The 18,213-nt window shown below is 52.2% G+C and overlaps 3 long non-coding RNA genes across 5 annotated transcripts; all 3 read left to right on the top strand.

Moving 5' to 3' along the window:
- Positions 1-3,650: 3,650 nt before the first annotated feature.
- Positions 3,651-16,175, top strand: LOC135412637 (uncharacterized). Of its 2 annotated transcripts, XR_010429813.1 has the most exons (8): positions 3,651-3,780; positions 3,915-4,004; positions 4,591-4,702; positions 5,024-5,153; positions 8,880-9,144; positions 11,933-12,206; positions 12,736-12,860; positions 13,182-16,175. It is a non-coding gene; the product is annotated as an uncharacterized LOC135412637 (long non-coding RNA). The 2 variants fall into 2 exon arrangements; XR_010429814.1 differs by lacking the exons at positions 3,651-3,780; positions 3,915-4,004; positions 4,591-4,702; positions 5,024-5,153 and adding an exon at positions 8,397-8,487.
- LOC135412638 (uncharacterized) lies at positions 6,442-7,911 on the top strand. The gene is made up of 3 exons (XR_010429815.1): positions 6,442-6,855; positions 7,398-7,509; positions 7,831-7,911. It is a non-coding gene; the product is annotated as an uncharacterized LOC135412638 (long non-coding RNA).
- On the top strand, positions 9,168-11,195 carry LOC135412639 (uncharacterized). Of its 2 annotated transcripts, none has more exons than XR_010429816.1 (3): positions 9,168-9,406; positions 9,944-10,055; positions 10,377-11,195. It is a non-coding gene; the product is annotated as an uncharacterized LOC135412639 (long non-coding RNA). The 2 variants fall into 2 exon arrangements; XR_010429817.1 differs by having other exon boundaries at positions 9,930-10,055.
- Positions 16,176-18,213: the final 2,038 nt, after the last annotated feature.

Raw genomic sequence — 18,213 nt, 5'->3', positions numbered from 1 at the left:
ATGGGGGTTCCGGGGGGATCCCGGGGGGATCCCGGGGCCATCCCGGTGCCATCCCGGGGCCGTCTGGGACAGCGCTGTGGGGAGTCACCCTGAATTGTGCACCTGAACCACACGTAGAGTTTGACAGTGCGGAAAAACCACCGAAAAGGAGCCGTGACCCAGCATCGCTTCCTAGTGCAGCTGTAGCGGGAGAGTCCAAAGCAGGCACCCACTCCATGGAAAGAAAGGCACAGGGGCTGCTGTGACCTTTGTGCCTGTTCCACAGAGAAATGACTGGGAAATTTCTATAAGCTGAGTTTATTATTATTGTTGTGACCATGACAGCAATAGCACCGTAGTCCTTCTGAGGGGAAGGGGTTTAGGCAGTGGAAGTTTTGTAATCACAGGCAGCTGTTGGTCAGAGGGTGTGTTCGGAGCAGTGTGTTCCCGAGCCGTGGGGGTGCCCAGCACAAAGCCAGTGGCCCAGCCAGAGGCTGGGCAGTATCTGGTCTGTAACGCTCTGCGTTGGCACTGCTGTGTTAGAACTGTGCCACGAGCCAGGCTGGCTTTGACACAACGAGGAAAACAACCTTGGCTGCGGGATTAAAGACCAGGCACCCCGTCTGTTCTCAGCAAAGGTGGAGAAGAGGCTGACTCCATTCTTTGGGGCACTTGAACTCTGAATTCAGGAGCACTCGGCGAGGGAAAACCATGCTCGGGAGCTATTATTTTGGTCAGCATCTGACTGGAGGTTCCCCCAAAGAGACCGATGTGGTCTCATCCATTCAAAAGCAGTGTACAGATTTTAGGACTTACAAGTAAGGAGTTTGAAGTCCTCAGAAGCTCCGTGACGACAGAACAGTGTCACTGCCTTTATCAGCTCATCTCTGAGTTCAACATGCCACAAGAAGATGTGCAGAAACCGAGATCTCCCAGAGACAGTGGGGCGGGGCCGCGCGGAACTGCGGTCCCGGCGCGCCCCGAGGGCTGTTCCTGCAGTACCGGGCGGGTTCCGCCAGAGGCGCCACCGAGCCCGTTGGTGCCGCAGCCCCGCCCCGCTCCCCCCGCCCCGCAGGTGCCGCGCAGGGACCGCCCCGGCCCGGCCCCGCCCGGCCCCGCCCGCAGCCCTTTTACCGAGCGCGGCGGGGCCGGGGGAGGCTTTGGGGTGTGCGGGTCGGGAGGAGCCGGGGAGTGCCGTGTCCGTGTCCGTGTCCGTGTCCGTGTCCGTGTCCGTGTCCGTGTCCGTGTCCGTGTCCGTGTCCGTGTCCGTGTCCGTGTCCGTGCTGCCCCGCCGTGATCCCAGGTGTCCGTGCCCGGCAGGGCCGTGTGTGCGCAGAGACCTTCCCGGCTGCGGCTCCGGCCGGGGGGGCTGGAGCGGCCGCCCCCGGGCCGTGCCGGGAGCTCGGCTGTACCCGGGCCGGGGCCTCTCCCGGAGGGATGTGCGGCACGGCGGGGAAAGCGCCTGGTCTCCCGTAGTTTCTTGGTGCTGCGTTAATGCTTTTTGGTTGTTCTGTGTCAGTTTGCAGCCTGGCTCGTGGTTTCCCCTGGTGCTGGGGAGTGGAGGCGAGTTGTGCTTCCTGCTGGGAGAGAGAAGGGCCTTGGGAAGCTGCTCCATGAGCCACAGCTGTGCCGAGCCCGGGAGTCTGTCCAGGTAAGAGCAGGGCTTATACTGCCAGGGAGGAGCTGGGTTTGCTGTTGGAAGATAGAATATGCCCGTGCCTTTAAATGCAAGGACAGGCAGAAGCTGGGAGGGACCCGGAGTAGGTTTGGTGGCACGACAGCAGTTTGAAAAGACCTTGACTGTGGGAGAAGTGTCCAGGAGAAATGATTCCTTTTTTGCAGTGAGGCATTTTGCAAGGACAGGGGGGTTGCTGTGCTCTCTAGCAAAAATACTCCCCTCGGGATGTCCAGGGTGAGGAAGTGTTGGCCCCGTGTGGGCTGGAGCAAAGGTGTGTGGGTGCCTGTGTGTGACAGCCGTGGGTGTGCAGGAAGGGGGTTCTGGTGCCATTGGAGCTGCCAGGGAGCCAAAAAGGGCACAGTTGTCTGAAAAAGGTGAAAGCTCTGTTGGCCTCTGTTGACACCTGCACCAAAGGAGTTGCAAATTTTCCCCCTCTTGGTTGCAGACTTCACAAAGCTCCCCAGGAAAGGAAGTTTTAGATGCCAACTCACCTTTATGCTAAAGGTTTCCTTGTTCTCTCAGCAGGATGTCGAGTGCCACCGTGTCCCTGAGGTCACTCTTTCTGCTGTTAGGAGAGCACGAGGTGGATGGAGAGGATCCCCAGCCATCTGCAGGAACAAGGGACTCGTAGAACTGCAATTTTACTCCAGCTCTCATAAGATGGACTTTGAGTGTACCATGGGTAATGTGCCAGCTCTCCTGCTGGAGTGCTTGTCTTTTGCTATATTTGAACACAAAGGGTAAAACTAAAGTCAGGTCTGTTCTGGAGTGTGTTACACTTGTGCAAAGCTCCTTCCCTGTGTTTATTTTCTGTTCTGGAAAGCACAGTCTGGACTTCCTGGGCACTTCCTATTAAGTGATACCATGAAAAAACTATTGTACTGAAAGGGGAAAGGAGCTGTCTGTTTGAGATCAGATGTCCCTGATAAAAGCTTTATGTTTTTTCACTCAGTAAGCCCTTAAAATATCTTACAGCATGCAGGAATGCCTGGCTTCTAAAACTCACCAGTTGAGCGTTAGAGGCTTCTTTGAAGAGCTGAGTTGAGGCAGCAGAATTGGCCCCCAGGAGGGACTCTGTGCCTGCTCTCCCGTGGCTCCAAGGGATCTCTGGCCCTTCACGCCGGCACCGAGATTTTCTCGGGAAGGGCCTCAGATCCCCGGACCAGTCTGGGACACAGGCAAGATCCCCCTGCATTTTAGGACCAAATTGGGCCCCCTGGAGGGACAGTGCTGTTGGTGCCCCCCGGGTTGGGGCACCCCGAGGACTCCAGCGCGCACCGAAAGGATTATTCGGGGAGATCCTCGGGGTGCCCGGCCCTGGGGAGCTCAAAGCAAGGTCCCTGCAATGGATTCAGGCATTGCTGAGAGTATCCCAGGGGTATCTGTCCATGATAGACAGGGAACTCTCTAATGGTCTGTAATTGGGTGATAAAAGTTGTGCTCCCAGTGCAAAAGAAGTGTAGGATTGGGATTAAGAAATGAGCAGTGATGGTCCAATTGGCTGTTTTCTCTGGAATGTAATGGTAAGAGCTGCAGGAGTGCCAGGTGTGTGTTCCAGTCCCCAGCATTTGGTTTGCACATGTCCTGGTCAGACACAGGTCCAACTTCCTCAGTCCTTAACCCAATAGAGGGAGAATTAAGGGCTGGCAGTGTTAAGGTGATTGGTGTGCCAGGGGTTGAACTGGGAAAACATTGGTGAATTCCTCACTTGGTCTATTTGCCCAACTTGCCCAAACCTCTGCTCAGATGTGGTTGATGGAAAAGTTAAGGCAGAAATTAAATTGGAAAGTGAGGGTATTGAAACTGTAGTTGCTGTAACTAAATATGTCAAAGCAGCAGCTCTTCCTGTGCAGGGAATAACTCCTGTCAGCAGCAAGGTCCTGACTGAAGTGGCAGCTGCAGTTGTTCCTGTCCTGTGGGCCAGTGGAATTGCAGGAGGGCGGAAGAGGGCAGGACCTGTAGGTATTAACCCTAATCTGGGATCTATATAGGTAAGGCAAACCCAGTATTCTTTAAAATCAGAATGCCAGCTTGGATTGGTTGCAGTAACAGCTGAATTTGCTCATCCTGGTTTGCTTGTAGAATGTGAATGCAAGAACCTGCCAAGAAAACCAATGGCCAAGGTGATTGATGAGTGCAGGACCTGAGAGAAGCACCTTGAATGACAACCTCGAGCAGTTTCCAGTATTGGATTTAAAAGATGGCCTTTGCTGCATCTCCTTGAGCAAGGAAAGCCAAGAAACCTTTGCTTTGGAAGGAGAACATCTGGAAAGCGAGAAGGAAGCAAAGCAGCCCCCTGACTCCTCCCTGAGCCCCAGACAGCCCATGAACTGCCTTGCTGGGAATGGTAGGATGGGGTGGACTCTGGATTGCTTCCTCTGGATGTGTGGTAAGACTGTTATACCAGCTTCTAAGGACAACCTGTAAGAATTTGTTGCCAGTATAATAGTTGGTGCAAGGGCAACCTTTAAGCAGCTAAAGCATTCCCTGAGGAGAGCTCTGGTTCTGCCAGATGTCTCAGAACTGTTGGAAGCATCTTTGGTGGGGAGGGCAAACAAAGGCCAAGGTGTGCAGTGACCCCCCTGAGAAGGGACTTTGAGTTAATGGCATCCCTGCAAGTGAACTTTGTGGGCTGTTCCCCCCTTAGGGCAGGTGATAGTCCCAGCTACAGTGATGGGAAAAATGGTTAAAAGGGAGCCCCAAAAGCTGGAAATCCTCCTGGAGGCTCTTGGCCAACAGAGTTTCCTGAGTTCCCCCTGCAAGAAGGACAGTGATAGCTTCTGAGTGCTGGTAGATCCTTTGAATAGATAGCCTTGAGTGTGTCCTTGTTGCACCAGGAGGCCTTGTCAAACTCCCCATATTCCAGCAGATATACATATTGAATTTTAAAATGGTCTTGTTAATCCTTTGTTGTCTTGAGGCTCTCCCCTCAGGAACTCCAGGAACTCCTGGTGCCGCCTGGGCCGATGGATTGGACGCCCCAGCCCCTCCGTTCCTGCCCAGCCACTGGGTCCGTGTCCAGTGGTGGCACTGCCAGCCCTGCAGGTGAAGTGGGAAGGGCCTTTCCAGGTCTTGTGGATCACATTTATAGCAGCTGAAGTTGCAGAAAAAGGACCTGGGGTCTATTATTCCTGAGTTCAGAAAGCTTCTTTGGATTGGTGAGCAGGACAAAGTGGATCCTTCAGAGTTCCCATCCGTGTTTGTGTCTGAGCCTGTGTTAGGATTCAGGGCTGTAGCTGTTGTTGTCACTGAGGAGTCAAACTCTGCTTTAAATAATGAGACACTGGCCTAATGGCCCAGTGTCAGGAAAAAAGGGGGAATGATACCCGAGTGTTGAGATGTAACAAGAGCTGATCCTTTTTGCAGTGGGATGTAACCTGGAAAGTGCACGGAGCTGAGCCAAGGGATTGAAAGGGACCAACCAAGGGAGCTGAAGAAAGAAGGAAGAAGTGAAGTGAGGCAGCAGGCAAGCAGCACCAAGTTGCTGTGTAAGCAGGTGAGTTGTGTTGAGGTTCCTAAGGCAGGCACTGAGGACTTTGAGGGCTCCAGACAGAGCAGACCTGGGAAGGCCCTCGGTGAAGCCCCTTGGAAACCTTGTAAGGGTAGGTGTGTATGGTAATAAGTGTTGGAGAATGCCCTGAATATTGAACAGGAATGCAGGGAAGGAAAATGAACCCTCCTGTGATGTTGCCATATCAGCTCCAATGGAGATAGGTCTGTGTGCCCTTTGGGATCTGATTGCCAGGGCCCCTGGTGGGCTGGAATGATTCAAGAGCATAGGAATAAAAGATTGCCTGGCTTCTGAAACTCACCAGCTGAGCCTTAGAGGCTTCTTTGAAGAGCTGAGTTGAGGCAGCAGAATTGGCCCCCCAGGAGGGACTCTGTGCCTGCTCTCCCGTGGCTCCAAGGGATCTCTGGCCCTTCACGCCGGCACCGAGATTTTCTCGGGAAGGGCCTCAGATCCCTGGACCAGTCTGGGACACAGGCAAGATCCCCCTGCATTTTAGGACCAAATTGGGCCCCCTGGAGGGACAGTGCTGTTGGTGCCCCCCCGGGTTGGGGCACCCCGAGGACTCCAGCGCGCACCGAAAGGATTATTCGGGGAGATCCTCGGGGTGCCCGGCCCTGGGGAGCTCAAAGCAAGGTCCCTGCAATGGATTCAGGCATTGCTGAGAGTATCCCAGGGGTACCTGTCCCTGCTAGACATGGAGCTCCCTAATGGACTGTAATTGGGTTCTAAAAGTGGTGCTCCAAGTGCCAAAGCAGTGTGGGATTGGGATTAAGAGATGAGCAGTGATGGTCCAATTGGCTGTTTTCTCTGGAATGTAATGGTAAGAGCTGCAGGAGTGCCAGGTGTGTGTTCCAGTCCCCAGCATTTGGTTTGCACATGTCCTGGTCAGACACAGGTCCAACTTCCTCAGTCCTTAACCCAATAGAGGGAGAATTAAGGGCTGGCAGTGTTAAGGTGATTGGTGTGACAGGGGTTAAACTGGGAAAACATTGGGGAATTCCTCACTTGGTCTCTTTGCCAAACTCACCCAAACTTTTGCTCGGAGGTGGTTGATTGGAAAAGATGAGGCAGAAATTAAATTGGAGACTGTTGATATTGAAACTGTAATTGCTGAAACTAAATGTGTCCAAGCAGCAGCTCTTGTTGTGCAGGGAATAACTCCTGTCAGCAGCAAGGTCCTGACTGAAGTGGCAGCTGCAGTTGTTCCTGTGGTGTGGGCCAGTGGACTTCCAGGGGGGTGGAAGAGGGCAGAACCTGTAGGTATTAACCCTAATGTGGGATCTATATGGGTAAGGCAAACCCAGTATCCTTTAAAATCAGAATGCCAGACTGGATTGGTTGCAGTAACAGCTAAATTTGCTCATCCTGGTTTGCTTGTAGGACATAAATGCAAGAACCTGCCAAGAAAACCAATGGCCAAGATGATTGATGAGTGCAGGACCTGAGAGAAGCACCTTGAATGACAACCTCGAGCAGTTTCCAGTATTGGATTTAAAAGATGGCCTTTGCTGCATCTGCTTGAGCAAGGAAAGCCAAGAAACCTTTGCTTTGGAAGGAGAAAATCTGGAAAGCAGGAAGGAAGAAAAGCAGCCCCCTGACTCCTCCCTGAGCCCCAGACAGCCCATGAACTGCCTTGCTGGGAATGGTAGGACAGGATGGACTCTGGATTGCTCCCTCTGGATGTGTGGTAAGGCTGTTCTGCCAACTTTTCCAACAGCCTGTAAGAATTTGCTGCCTTGGCTAGATGGTGCAAGGGCAGCCTTTAAGCAGCTAAAGCATTCCCTGAGGAGAGCTCTGGGTCTGCCAGATGTCTCAGAACTGTTGGAAGCACCTTTGGTGGGGAGGGCAAACAAAGGACAAGGTGTTCAGTGACCCCCCTGAGAAGGGACTTTGAGTTAATGGCATCCCTGCAAGTGAACTTTGTGGGCTGTTTCTCCTGTAGGGCAGGTGATAGTCCCAGCTACAGGGATGGGAGAAATGGTTAAAAGGGAGCCCCAAAACCTGGAAATCGCCCTGGAGGCTCTTGGCAAACAGAGTTTCCTGAGTAAGCCCTGAAAGAAGGACGGTGATAGCTTTTGAGTGCTGGTAGATCCTTTGAATAGATAGCCTTGAGTGTGTCCTTGTTGCACTAGTAGCCCTTGTCAAACTCCCCATATTCCAGGAGATATACATGTTAAAGTTTAAAATGATCTTCCTAATCCTTTGTTGTCTTGAGGCTCTCCCCTGCAGGAACTCCAGGAACTCCTGGTGCCGCCTGGGCCGATGGATTGGACGCCCCAGCCCCTCCGTTCCTGCCCAGCCACTGGGTCCGTGTCCAGTGGTGGCACTGCCAGCCCTGCAGGTGAAGTGGGAAGGGCCTTTCCAGGTCTTGTGGGTCACATTGATAGCAGTTGACATTGCAGAAAAAGGACCTGGGGTCTCTTCTTCTTGAGTTCAGAAAGCTCCTTTTGGTTGGTGAGCAGGACAAAATGGATCCTTCAGAGTTCCCATCCGTGTTTGTGTCTCAGCCTGTGTTAGGATTCAGGGCTGTAGCTGTTGTTGTCACTGAGGAGTCTAACTCTGCTTTAAATAATGAGACACTGGCCTAATGGCCAAGTGTCAGGAAAAAAGGGGGAATGCTGCCTGAGTGTTGAGATGTAACAAGAGCTGATCCTTTTTTTAGTGGGATGTAGCCTGGAAAGTGCACAGAGCTGAGCCAAGGGATTGAAAGGGAGCAACCAAGAGAGGTGAAGGAAGAAGGAAGAAGAAAAGTGAGGCAGCAGCCAAGCAGCAGCAAGTTGCTGTGTAAGCAGGTGAGTTGTGTTGAGGTTCCTCAGGCAGGCACTGAGGACTTTGAGGGCTCCAGACAGAGCAGACCTGGGAAGGCCCTCGGTGAAGCCCCTTGGAAACCTTGTAAGGGTAGGTGTGTATGTTAATAAGTGTTGGAAAATGTCCTGAATGTGGAACAGGAATGTAGGGAAGGAAAATGAACCCTCCTGTAATGCTACCATATCAGCTGCAGTGGAGATAGCTCTGTGTGCCCTTTGGGAGCTGATTGCCAGGACACCTGGTGGGCTGGAATGATTCAAGAGCATAGGAATAAAAGGTTGCCTGGCTTCTAAAACTCACCAGCTGAGTCTCAGAGGTTCTTGTAAGAAATTTTAGGTAACACCTGTAGTTTTGTGTGTACTTCTGAGTTCATTTGGATAGAGGTTGTTCGGAAAAAGAGGTATCTTTCTCAGTCCAGAAGTTGCACTTGATGAACTTCCCATCTGAGCTGATGCCCTTGGCAGGAGAAGTGCTCAGCAAGGAGGCTCTTTGCTCCTAGGCAGGAAGAAAGGTCAGTGCCCTTCCTCCCCAAGGCCCAGCCCAGCAGGCCTGGCAGGAGCTGCTGGTGTGGCTGCTCTTTGGGTTCTCAGCTGTGACTGTGGGGTGGTGACATGGTGTTCCTGCCTGTGCTCCAGGGCAGCCAAAAGCCTAGCCCAGCCCCTGGGCCTTTTGGGAGCCTGAGTTATTGCAGCACTGGGGATGGGGGTTTGGGGTTTTTTTCCCCTGAAAGTCGAACAATAGGGGGATCTCTTATCTCACAATTGTTTTTTGGATATCTTAATTACAACTTTAGAAGAAAACTTTGTGTAATTTAGCAACTGACTTGCACTGGTTACACTGAATGTCCCAAGGAGTGGTAGTGTCCACTGGATTGTTTGTATTGAAGCAGTTTGTTGCTTACAGAGGGATAATAACTCCTGTCAGCAGCAAGGTCCCGACTGAAGTGGCAGCTGCAGTTGTTCCTGTGGTGTGGGCCAGTGGAACTCCAGGAGAGTGGAAGAGGGCAGAACCTGTAGGTATTATCCCTAATGTGGGATCTCTCCTGGTAAGGGAAACCCAGTACCCTTTAAAATCAGAATGCCAGCTTGGATTGGTTGCAGTAACAGCTGAATTGGCTCATCCTGGTTTGCTTGTAGGACATAAATGCAAGAACCTGCCAAGAAAACCAGTGGCCAAGATGATTGATGAGAGAACCACCTTGAATGACAACCTCGAGCAGTTTCCAGTATTGGATTTAAAAGATGGCCTTTGCTGCATCTGCTTGAGCAAGGAAAGCCAAGAAACCTTTGCTGTGGAAGGAGAAAATCTGGAAAGCAGGAAGGAAGAAAAGCAGCCCCCTGACTCCTCCCTGAGCCCCAGATAGCCCATGAACTGCCTTGCTGGGAATGGTAGGACAGGATGGACTCTGGATTGCTCCCTCTGGATGTGTGGTAAGACTGTTCTGCCAACTTTACGGAACAGCCTGTAAGCATTTGCTGCCTTGGCTAGATGGTGCAAGGGCAGCCTTGAAGCAGCTGAAGCATTCCCTGAGGAGAGCTCTGGGTCTGCCAGATCTCTCAGAAGTGTTGGAAGCATCTTTGGTGGGGAGGGCAAACAAAGGACAAGGTGTGCAGTGACCCCCCTGAGAAGGGACTTTGAGTTAATGGCATCCCTGCAAGTGAACTTTATGGTTCACTTGTTCACAGGTGATAGTCCCAGCTAAAGTGATGGGAAAAATAGTTAAAAGGGAGCCCCAAAAGCGGGGAATCCTCCTGGAGGCTGTTGGCCAACAGAGTTTGCTGAGTTCCCCCTGACAGAAGGACAGTGATAGCTTTTGAGTGCTGGTAGATCCTTTGAATAGATAGCCTTGAGTGTGTCCTTGTTGCACCAGTAGGCCTTGTCAAACTCCCTATATTCCAGCAGATATACATGTTAAAGTTTAAAATGATCTTCCTAATGCTTTCTTGTCTTGAGGCTCTCCCCTGCAGGAACTCCAGGAACTCCTGGTGCCGCCTGGGCCGATGGATTGGACGCCCCAGCCCCTCCGTTCCTGCCCAGCCACTGGGTCCGTGTCCAGTGGTGGCACTGCCAGCCCTGCAGGTGAAGTGGGAAGGGCCTTTCCAGGTCTTGTGGGTCACATTTGTAGCAGTTGATGTTGCAGAAAAAGGACCTGGGGTCTGTTATTGTTGAGTTCAGAAAGCTCCTTTTGGTTGGTGAGCGGGACAAAGTGGATCCTTCAGAGTTCCCATCCGTGTTTGTGTCTGAGCCTGTGTTAGGATTCAGGGCTGTAGCTGTTGTTGTCACTGAGGAGTCAAACTCTGCTTTAAATAATGAGACACTGGCCTAATGGCCCAGTGTCAGGAAAAAAGGGGGAATGATATCTGAGTGTTGAGATGTAACAAGAGCTGATCCTTTTTTTAGTGGGATGTAACCTGGAAAGTGCACAGAGCTGAGCCAAGGGATTGAAAGGGACCAGGCAAGGGAGGTGAAGGAAGAAGGAAGAAGGGAAGTGAGGCAGCAGGCAAGCAGCACCAAGTTGCAGTGTAAGCAGGTGAGTTGTGTTGAGATTCCTAAGGCAGGCACTGAGGACTTTGAGGGCTCCAGACAGAGCAGACCTGGGAAGGCCCTCGGTGAAACCCCTTGGAAACCTTGTAAGGGTAGGTGTGTATGGTAAAAAGTGTTGGAAAATGTCCTGAATGTGGAACAGGAATGCAGAGAAGGAAAATGAATCCTCCTGTAATGTTGCCATATCAGCTGCAGTGGAGATAGGTCTGTGTGCCCTTTGGGATCTGATTGCCAGGGCACCCGGTGGGCTGGAATGATTCAAGAGCATAGGAATAAAAGATTGCCTGGTTTCTAAAACTCACCAGTTGACTCCTAGAGGCTTCTTTGAAGAGCTGTTTTCAGGCAACGGAATTGGCCCCCCAGGAAGGACTCTGTGCCTGCTCTCCCGTGGCTCCAAGGGATCTCTGGCCCTTCACGCCGGCACCGAGATTTTCTCGGGAAGGGCCTCAGATCCCCGGACCAGTCTGGGACACAGGCAAGATCCCCCTGCATTTTAGGACCAAATTGGCCCCCTGGAGGGACAGTGCTGTTGGTGCCCCCCGGGTTGGGGCACCCCGAGGACTCCAGCGCGCACCGAAAGGATTATTCGGGGAGATCCTCGGGGTGCCCGGCCCTGGGGAGCTCAAAGCAAGGTCCCTGCAATGGATTCAGGCATTCCTGAGAGTATCCCAGGGGTACCTGTTCCTGCTAGACATGGAACTCTGTAATGGAGTGTAATTGGGTGATAAAAGTGGTGCTCCAAGTGCCAAAGCAGTGTGGGATTTGGATTAAGGAATGAGCAGTGATGGTCCAATTGGCTGTTTTCTCTGGAATGTAATGGTAAGAGCTGCAGGAGTGCCAGGTGTGTGTTCCAGTCCCCAGCATTTGGTTTGCACATGTCCTGGTCAGACACAGGTCCAACTTCCTCAGTCCTTAACCCAAGAGAAGGAGAATTAAGGACTGGCAGTGTTAAGGTGATTGGTGTGACAGGGGTTAAACTGGGAAAACATTGGGGAATTCCTCAGTTTGTCTCTTTGCCAAACTCACCCAAACTTGTGCTCGGAGGTGGTTGATTGGAAAAGTTGAGGCAGAAATTAAATTGGAGACTGTTGATATTGAAACTGTAATTGCTGAAACTAAATGTGTCAAAGCAGCAGCTCTTGTTGTGCAGGGAATAACTCCTGTCAGCAGCAAGGTCCCGACTGAAGTGGCAGCTGCAGTTGTTCCTGTGGTGTGGGCCAGTGGACTTCCAGGAGGGTGGAAGAGGGCAGAACCTGTAGGTATTACCCCCAATGTGGGTTCTATATGGATAAGGCAAACCCAGTATCCTTTAAAATCAGAATGCCAGCTTGGATTGGTTGCAGTAAGAGCTAAATTTGCTCATCCTGGTTTGCTTGTAGGATGTGAATGCAAGAACCTGCCAAGAAAACCAGTGGCCAAGATGATTGATGAGTGCAGGACCTGAGAGAAGCACCTTGAATGACAGCCTCGAGCAGTTTCCAGTATTGGATTTAAAAGATGGCCTTTGCTGCATCTGCTTGAGCAAGGAAAGCCAAGAAACCTTTGCTTTGGAAGGAAAAAATCTGGAAAGCAGGAAGGAAGAAAAGCAGCCCCCAGACTCCTCCCTGAGCCCCAGACAGCCCATGAACTGCCTTGCTGGGAATGGTAGGATGGGGTGGACTCTGGATTGCTCCCTCTGGATGTGTGGTAAGACTGTTCTGCCAACTTTTCAGAACAGCCTGTAAGCATTTTCTACCTTGGCTAGATGGTGCAAGGGCAGCCTTTAAGCAGCTGAAGCATTCCCTGAGGAGAGCTCTGGGTCTGCCAGATGTCTCAGAAGTGTTGGAAGCATCTTTGGTGGGGAGGGCAAACAAAGGACAGGGTGTGCAGTGACCCCCCTGAGAAGGGACTTTGAGTTAATGGCATCCCTGCAAGTGAACTTTGTGGGCTGTTCCCCCTGTAGGGCACGTGATAGTCCCAGCTACAGTGATGGGAAAAATAGTTAAAAGAGAGCCCCAAAACCTGGAAATCGCCCTGGAGGCTCTTGGCAAACAGAGTTTCCTGAGTTCCCCCTGCAAGAAGGACAGTGATAGCTTTTGAGTGCTGGTAGATCCTTTGAATAGATAGCCTTGAGTGTGTCCTTGTTGCACCAGTAGGCCTTGTCAAACTCCCTATATTCCATTGGATGTACATATTAAAGGAAAAAGTGATCTTCCTAATCCTTTGTTGTCTTGAGGCTCTCCCCTCAGGAATTCCAGGAACTCCTGGTGCCGCCTGGGCCGATGGATTGGACGCCCCAGCCCCTCCGTTCCTGCCCAGCCCCTGGGTCCGTGTCCAGTGGTGGGACTGCCAGCCCTGCAGGTGAAGTGGGAAGGGCCTTTCCAGGTCTTGTGGGTCACATTGATAGCAGTTGACATTGCAGAAAAAGGACCTGGGGTCTCTTCTTCTTGAGTTCAGAAAGCTCCTTTTGATTGGTGAGCAGGACAAAGTGGATCCTTCAGAGTTCCCATCCGTGTTTGTGTCTCAGCCTGTGTTAGGATTCAGGGCTGTAGCTGTTGTTGTCACTGAGGAGTCAAACTCTGCTTTAAATAATGAGACATTGGCCTAATGGCCCAGTGTCAAGAAAAAAGGGGGAATGCTGTCTGAGTGTTGAGATATAACAAGAGCTGATCCTTTTTGCAGTGGGATGTAACCTGGAAAGTGCACAGAGCTGAGCCAAGGGATTGAAAGGGACCAACCAAAGGAGGTGAAGAAAGAAGGAAGAAGGGAAGTGAGGCAGCAGGCAAGCAGCACCAAGTTGCAGTGTAAGCAGGTGAGTTGTGTTGAGGTTCCTCAGGCAGGCACTGAGGACTTTGAGGGCTCCAGACAGAGCAGACCTGGGAAGGCCCTCGGTGAAGCCCCTTGGAAACCTTGTAATGGTAGGTGTGTATGGTAATAAGTGTTGGGGAATGCCCTGAATATGGAATAGGAATGCAGGGAAGGAAAAGGAACCCTCCTGTAATGTTGCCATATCAGCTGCAGTGGAGATAGGTCTGTGTGCCCTTTGGGAGCTGATTGCCAGGACACCCGTCGGGCTGGGGTCATGGCAGGGTGCTGTAAGCAAGGAATGCCTGGTTTCTAAAACTCACCAGTTGACTCCTAGAGGCTTCTTTGAAGAGCTGAGTTGAGGCAGCAGAATTGGCCCCCCAGGAGGGACTCTGTGCCTGCTCTCCCGTGGCTCCAAGGGATCTCTGGCCCTTCACGCCGGCACCGAGATTTTCTCGGGAAGGGCCTCAGATCCCCGGACCAGTCTGGGACACAGTCAAGATCCCCCTGCCTTTAGAAATGAGGCCTTCTTGTGGCTTCCTGCCCGTACCCGTTGGTGGGTTCCAAAGAAGGCCTCTTGAAATGCCTTTTGGGCTGTCCATTGAAGCCTTGGGACCAAATTGTGCCCCCTGGAGGGACAGTGCTGTTGGTGCCCCCCGGGTTGGGGCACCCCGAGGACTCCAGCGCGCACCGAAAGGATTATTCGGGGAGATCCTCGGGGTGCCCGGCCCTGGGGAGCTCAAAGCAAGGTCCCTGCAATGGATTCAGGCATTCCTGAGAGTATCCCAGTACAACTTCCTCAATCCTTAACACAAGAGAAGAAGAATTAAGGACTGGCAGTGTTAAGGTGATTGGTGTGACAGGGGTTAAACTGGGACAAACAAACTGGGTAATTCCTCAGTTGGTCTATTTGCCAGACTCACCCAAACCTGTTCTAGGAAGAGATGGACTGCAGTCTCTGATCTCCTGGGTAGTTCTACTGCATGGTCTGGGAGCCTCTGGGATTAGACTGGACTATGCAGAGAGGGAGCAGTTTGTCCTGTGGAGTTGGGATGTGTTAGTTCAGGATGCCTTGGGAGGCAGGGCTGGAGAGGCCCCTCTGTTGGCTGTAGTGGTGGAAGGTTGTAGCAGCAGGGATGGAGCCTTCGACCTCCTGCTCCCCCCGTGAGCCCCGACGGGACCGTGCCCTTGGCAATGGAGGGCCCCCCATTGCTGAGTCAGCAGTTCCGGGGCCAGGAGGGATGGGATCAGGATGCCGAGCTCCGCCCAGGGCCAGGGCTGCCAATGTTCAACCATGGAGAGAACTGAAAGCAGAGTGAGATGGAGGCCAAGCTGCAGCACAAGGATGGGTGAGAAAAGACCTTGGTCCTCAGGTGGAGCTTTGAATTCCCTGGAAAAATGGATCCTGTCAGATGGTTCAGGCCCTTGTGGGTGCTGGAGCAGAGGCCTCTGTAATTTATGGTCACCCTAAAAAGTTGCAAGGAGAGCAAGTTCTGACTGCAGGATGAGGTGGGAAACCAAGTGAAGTGGTCCAGAGAAAAGCTGAGCTTAAAATTGGTCCTGTGCCAGAGCAGCCTCGTGCAGTGCTTGTTGCTGTCCCTGAGTGTCCCATTGCAGTGGATATTCCCAAGGGTGCCTTGTGCTGGGGAACCCTGGGGGCAGTTCCCTTTCCCTGGGCAGGGCAGGCAGGGCACGTTTCCCCCCTCGAGGGTGGCTCCACAGTCCCACCCTGTGCCCTGGGAGCGTGGCAGAACACCTGGACCCACTGTCCTTGTCAGAGAGGGCACAAGGGATGGTTGGATGGGTGAGGGAATGGTTCAGGGAGTACAAGCACCATTAGAGTCAGTAGGGCAGTACATGGAAAGGAAGGGGGGAGTTAATCCAGACAAAATTCAAGCACCTGCCCAACCTGTGATATTTTTAGGAACTCAGAGGTGTTGTGGTCCCCAGGAAGTATTGCCCAGGACTAGGCAGGAGACTTCAGGCTTGGTCACCCCCAGAGCAAGGTGGAAGCCCAGCAGTTTATTGGTTGGTTTGGCTTTTGGTGACAACAAGGTCCTCCTTTGGGACCAATCCTTGGCCTGGGCCATAAAGTCCCAGGGCAGAAGTGTGAGTTTGATTGGGAGATGAGCAGCAGGGAGGGTTGGAAACAGCTCAGGGAGCAATTCAACAGGCTCCAGACCTGTGGCCAATACGAGCCAGAGAGGGGGAACTGAAGGTTCCTGCCAGTGATAATGATGCCAATTGGAGCCTCTGGCAGAAGTAGGGTCGTGTAAGGGGGGTACTTTTGAATTAGATGATCAATGGAGCGTAGAGGCATGAGAAAGAAATCATATTAGGATGTGAAACCAGCTGGAGTGTGGTACAATGTAACTTGATGGCACAAGCTAATTGTAAGGTCCATTGTGCTTTTCAGCAAGTCAGCCTGATATCCCCTGTTATCAGAGCTGAGTTCTTCCTTGTTCTGCTACATCTTGCAAGGTAGGTACATCTACCCTTGAAACACAGTGGGAGAGGTCATACCTAGGGGTGAGAAAGATGATGGTGAGAGGAAGATGATGTGGGCAGGGGTGGCTGGCCCCTTGCCCTACAAGTAGGGCAGGCCCAGACTGTTGCCACCAGGCAATGATCAGGCGGGGTTTGGCTGCCATTCAGGCCTCCCCTTACACTGCGTCCTGGCCCTACGTGGTGTAATGTGGAGCTGATCAAATGGGCTGTCAGGACTGCTGAGCTGAGCGATCCTCATCCTGCCACCGAGCCTGTGTTGCTCCGCGGGGACGCCCGCTAAGGGATGGGCACCGACCAGCTGCTGCAGATCCTGACAGCCCTGCCTGGCTGGGGGGGTGGGCACAGGTTAGTGATAGGAGGCAGTTGGGGAAAAAAGACTTTAAATATCCTTTAGTGTTCCTTTAATACCCTTTATTTAGTGTTCATAATATTTTCCCTTTAATTTCCCCTTTTACTAACCAAATATCGTGTTAACAGTTATCCATAATATTGTGTTAAGATCCTTTTTGGTATCCCTTTAACACCCTTTTTACTAGTTAATATTGTACTGTATTGAATGCTGTTCTTAGTATTTGTTTTAATGCCACACAATAAGGCAGTTCATTTGTATCCTTTTTTAACTTTTGATTCTCTTTGCTAAGTTTATTATTATTATTGTTCTCACTGCAATAAAGATATTTTGTGTGTTTGAATGCTTGTGGCACTTGTCTTTAATCTGGGCATGTATCCTAATGAACTGTTACAGGGAGGAAGGGAGTGCCCTTAGGACTTGGGAATAGGAAGTTACTGGAAGCCAACCCAAGATAGACCCTGTTGGAGAAGCGGCTCTGAGTATGTTCTTGGGCTTTAGTGGGAACTTAACAAATGCTAAGAGGGCCTGAAATCCCCATAGGGCCTTGGGTAAAAAGCTCCTCCAGGATGCCCAGGCCAGGCCCTGCTCAGGAAGGCAGCCCCATGGAATGGAGATGGTGGATCCAAGCCAGAGCCAGAGCAGGGGTCGGGGCAGGAGCGAGGCCTTGGGAGGGAGTTGCCACCGGCCCTGTGGTTGAAGCAACAAGTGTAGATCCCCTGGACAGTGAGCACAAATCCCTGGGAAATGGGGAAAAGCCCCAGAGCAAGTGCTGGGAGCAGAGAGGGAGCATGCATGGCTCACTGCTGGGTCAGCCAAATCTGTCAGTGGGAAGCACTTTTGGAAAGCAGGAGCTTATAACCCGTGCCAGAGGGAGTTTGAAATCATGATGGGGGGAGGCAAAAGTAGTCCATGTGCTGAATGAGACACTGTACCTGTGGGAATGAAACAGGAAGAACTAGGGCAGTGTCAGGTTTGTAGGGATTTGGGGTCAGTTGGCAGTGGTTTGGCTACTTGGCTCCCAAGTGACACCCTCACGGAATTAGTGATTAAATGCAGACAAGGAAAATGGGAATATGTTCCTGTGAATAAATGTTAGTGGAGGGAATGATATTGCCATGTTTTAGCTTGGTATCTTACAGAAACTGTGGATCCTGGCCATCCTCACAGCCCTTGTGGTCCCTCTGGGCGATGCTGTTGGCCCGGGCAGTTCCCTGGAAAAGGTGCCTGGGTCGGGTGCCTTGGTTTGATTTGGATGGAGATGGAAAAGCAGCTCCAAACCAGGACCCCAGGACAAGGTGACCTGGGAAGCAAATGGCCCTTGCCCAGGGGTCAGTCTCCCTTTGTGCCCGGGGGGACTCTCTGGCAGGGCCGGGGTCTGTCGGGCTCATTGTGCGGGCGGCTGTTGGTGCCCTCAGTGGGATTGGATGGATGTGATTCCAGGGGCTGGGAGCACTGTTGCCATGCAGTGCTGTGGTTTCCCTTACGGTGCCGGGTCCGGGGGGTCTCCCTGGCATCGTTGTCCCCCTGTGTGAGCGGTGCCAGTCACAGCCCCAGTGTCACAGCAGCAGGGCTGTCCCCTGGGCTCTGCCTGCTGGGCTGTTCTGGGAAGTGCTGCCAAAAGAGCAAAGGGATCAGCTGGGGCAGGGGATGCCACAGTTTGGCACCATCCTCCCGAGGCCAATATTGGTCCAACTGTTGGGTACTTGCTGCCTGTGTCCTGCAGCCCAACATCATCAGGATAATAGAATTCCTTTCCCCACTCTGATTCCAGTGCTCCCATCTTGCCCCTGGCAGTGAGGCTGGGGGGACACGGGACTGGGAGGAACAGGAGCTGGTATTGGATTTGTAGGCAGTGGAGACATGGAATTGTTTGGTAACCAATGGCAAAGAGCTGGGCCAGGTGTATCCCGAGTGCTGAATTTAGGAGCACAAGGGATGCCCACTGTATTTACCCCCCATCCTTCACTCCAGAATGGGATGGGGAGTTTGGGCAGCTCTCTAATGGTTCCCCAAGATGTAATTGTTGTGCACAGGGGAACAGCAGTAACT

This window comes from Pseudopipra pipra, chromosome 4, assembly GCF_036250125.1.
Source record: "Pseudopipra pipra isolate bDixPip1 chromosome 4, bDixPip1.hap1, whole genome shotgun sequence".
Classification (NCBI taxonomy): Eukaryota; Metazoa; Chordata; class Aves; order Passeriformes; family Pipridae; genus Pseudopipra; species Pseudopipra pipra.
The sequence above is the reverse complement of the archived record's forward strand: the minus strand, read 5'-3'. Positions and strand labels throughout refer to the sequence as shown.